Source organism: Octopus bimaculoides, chromosome 1, assembly GCF_001194135.2.
Source record: "Octopus bimaculoides isolate UCB-OBI-ISO-001 chromosome 1, ASM119413v2, whole genome shotgun sequence".
Lineage (NCBI taxonomy): Eukaryota > Metazoa > Mollusca > Cephalopoda > Octopoda > Octopodidae > Octopus > Octopus bimaculoides.
The window spans coordinates 4900702-4904755 of record NC_068981.1 but is presented as its reverse complement, the minus strand read 5'-3'; positions in this window follow the sequence as shown (position 1 = coordinate 4904755).

The following is a 4054-nucleotide window of genomic DNA, read 5'->3' as shown; positions in this document are numbered from 1 at the left end:
CACCAATACAAGAAGGCAGAATTATTTTTGATCCTGTTTAAATTATCTGTGATTGGTGGAATATCTTTTTAATATTGAGGATTAAAAATAAAATAAATAAATAAAATAAAAAAAAATTCCTCAAAATCTTGATAAAACTTCTTTTAAATCACATTGATTTGCTATTGGACATTGACAATAGCCTGAGGAAGATATCAGTAATAAATATGACCTTGAATGTAGAATGCTGACGAGATTCATTAAAACAACAACAACAACCTCAACAACAATCATCAATATGAAATATTAGAGAAACAAGTTAATTTTGTAGATTTCAAAAGAAAATAACAACCTTAGACTTTTCATTTAAAATCTGTGTTTTCCATGAATACTGTAATAACAATGATAATAATAAGAATGGTTTCAAATTTTGGTACAAAAGTTCTGGAGAGAGGATAAGCAGTTAAATTGACCCCCAGTGCAAAGCTGGTACTTATTTTATCCTGAGAGGGTGAAAGGCAAAATCAAATGCAGTGGAATTGAACTCAATATGTGAAGAAAGATGAAATGCTGTAGTAAAGATTGTTTGCCAACATAACATGGCAGTCCTGGTTAGAACGAATGTTGCTGTAATTTAGCCCCAGAAGACATCGTCTCCAGCTGACACGATCTGTGTCCTTATACTTTCAAACAAGGGAATCTAGCACTCAGCTCAAAACAATATCTGTGTATTGTGAATTCTGGGTTATTTCCCTTCATCAGCACAGAATAATTGTTCGTATAGAATAATTGTTTTGAGCTGAGTGGGGGTGCTAGATTCCCTTGTTCAAAAGTATAAGGACACAGATCAATGCCTACCTACAAGAAATTACCTGGCCAACATATTAAAGAACAGCAGTTGCCCAACATGTCGTGAATGTCAACAACAAAATGAAACCATTGATCATGTTGTCTCCATGTGCAGTCTTCTTGCACCTAAGGAGTATCTCAAGAGGCACAATAGAGCAGCACAATATATTCACTGGGTAATATGCAAAAACCTAGACCTGCCCTATGATAAAAACTGGTGGGAACACAAACCACCCCCAGTACTTGAAAATGATCACATCTCACTTCTCTGGAACTTTACCATTCAAATTGGCAGAAAGATAGAAGCAAATAGGCCAGACATCATACTGAAAGACTTCAGACAAAAATCATGCCTCCTCATTGATATGACTGTCCCAATCGATACAAACGTATCTGTCAAGACCTACCAAAAACTGAGCAAATATAAAGATCTTGAAATAGAAATTAGCAAAATGTGGAACCTGAAGAAAGCGGACTTTAAACGATGATGAGGATGATGATGATGATATACATATATGTATATATATACATACTCATATCCATATATATATATATATATATATATGCATTCATATCCATATATATATATATATATGTATACATATTTATATCCATATCTATATGTATATATATATATTTATACATATTTATATCCATATATATGTATATATATATCTTATACATACTTATATCCATGTGATTGAGAAGACTTGGCAACTAAAGTGAGATCACAGCCATGGCCGATGCCAGTGTTGCATATCTGCCCCATTTAAGAGTACCCTTGATGCGTTGGGCAATATGGTATGCTTGAGAAGACCTGTTGAGTCAGGTAAAACCAAAATCATAGCTGTGAAATGCATCACTCAAATGTGGTTGATGCCAGTACTCCCTGACTGGCTTCTGTGCCTGTACCACATAAAAAGCACCATCCAAATGTAGTCAATGCCAGAGTCACCTGACTGACTCATGTGCCGGTGGCACGTAAAAAGCACCCACTACACTCTCGGAGTGGTTGGTGTTAGGAAGGGCATCCAGCTGTAGAAACTCTGCCAGATCAGATTGGAGCCTGGTGCAGCCACTGGCTCTCCAGACCTCAGTCAAACCATCCAACCCATGCCAGCATAGAAAACGGACGTTAAACGATGATGACGATGAACATCAAGGTGGACGAAATACCACTAAGCATTTTGCCCAGCTAACGATTCTGCCAGCTCACCACCTTAATATTCAATGATAATAATAATAATAATAATAATAATAATAATAATAATAATAATAATAATAATAATAATAATAAGTACTACCTTGAATCTAGAATGCTGATGAGATTCAAACAAAACAACAACAACAACAATAATAATGATTATCAATGTGGAATATTTGAACAAGTTTATTTTGAAGATTTCAAAAGAAAAGAACTACCTTAGACTTTTCATTTCAAGTCTGTGTTCTCCATGAATGCCAGAATAATAATAACCAAAGAGGTTGCCATAGCAACCTCCCAGATATGTGATAACATTACATGATAAAATGTGTGTTTGTGTGTGTGTGTGTAGGGGTGGGGGCGAGGAGTCAAGATGTCCAAATGGCTATGATGTCTGTGTTCTCAGCAGGAAGCTAATGAGTTCCAATGTACAAAGTGTTGTTGTTCTTGTTTAGCCCGTGGTCAGTTCTCACCGAGCAGACCTTTTATCACTGGCATTCCAAGCATGACCACACCTTATTCCATTTGAAACATTTTATTCCTGGGACCACATTATCCACAAAGACAGTAGAGTGGCTTTAAGGGAGTTATCACCGTCATCATCATCATCATCATCATCATCATCATCATCATCATCATCACCATCATCATCATCATCACCATCATCATCATCATCATCGTTTAATGTCTGTTTTGAATGCTGGCATGGGTTGGGCAGTTCAACAGGAGCTGCCCAGCCAGGGACCTGCCCAGCCAGGGAGATGTTCAGACCCCAATTGTCTGTTGTGACATGGTTTCTATAGCTGGATGCACTTCTTAACACCAACCACCTTTACAGATGGAGCTGGGTGCATTTTTGCATGCCACCGGCACAGGTGCGTTTACGCAGCACCAGCACGAATGCATTTTAGGTGACAGGACGACAGGGATTTTATTTGGCTTGACACATCTTATCAAGTACACCAAATTGCCATGGCCCCTGGTCCCTTGCCATTTTTTCAGTGAGGCCCAGCATTCCGAAGATCCTTTCTCACCACTTTGTCCCACACTTTCCTGGGGCTACCCCTTCCACAAGTTCCCTCCACAATTGGAACTCAGCACTTCTTTATGCAGCTGTCCTAGATTGAGTGATTGCATAGAGGCCCCCTTGTCGATTCCTTAAATGCAAGAAAAAGACTTAAAGATTGACATTTTCACAAGATACGATTTGATATTGATCTTAGTCATTAATACAAAGTAAACGAGGGAGAACGGTTCAAACTCTGCAGTTTCCTAATTCCTGTTATCTTATCTTTTACTTTTTACTTATTTCAGTCATTAGCAACAACAACTACGACGACGACAACAACAACAGCAGCAGCAGCAGCAACAACAACTACAACAACATCACCAATTATAATTTTACATTTATGAATTTATGAATGGCACCAAAAGTTGGGTCCAAGGGCAGCAGCACCCGCAATGGCAGTGGGGACAGGGCTGAGGGGAGGGTCATAATGCTACTAAGAACAATGACACACACACACACACACACACACACACACATGTACACACATACAAACAGAGAAGCAAACGCATGCGCATACAAGGATACACGTCATAGAAGAACAGAATGGAAATAATTGGAGCAAAAGCACACATGAAGACAGAGAGTGTTGCTGAAGAGGTCACAGATGTGTGGCGAAAGATTTCCAGACAATGGACACGAGTTAGAATAAGAACGGTAATTAACGAGTGAAGAACGAATATATTGTGCATGTGTTTATTTGGCAAAAGAAAAATTAAAATTACCATCCTGAAATACGACAAATAATTATAAAATGTTTTCTTTATTAATCCCTAAGGGTTGAGGAAATCATGAGAAATAGAACAGGATTATACAAGGTAGGATTAGATAAAAAGAGGAATAGCATTGATAAAGGCACAACACCACCAACATCATCATCGTTTAACATCTGTCTTCCGTTCTGGCATGTGTTGGACGGTTTAGCTGGGGACTGGGAAGCCAGGAGGCTGCACCAG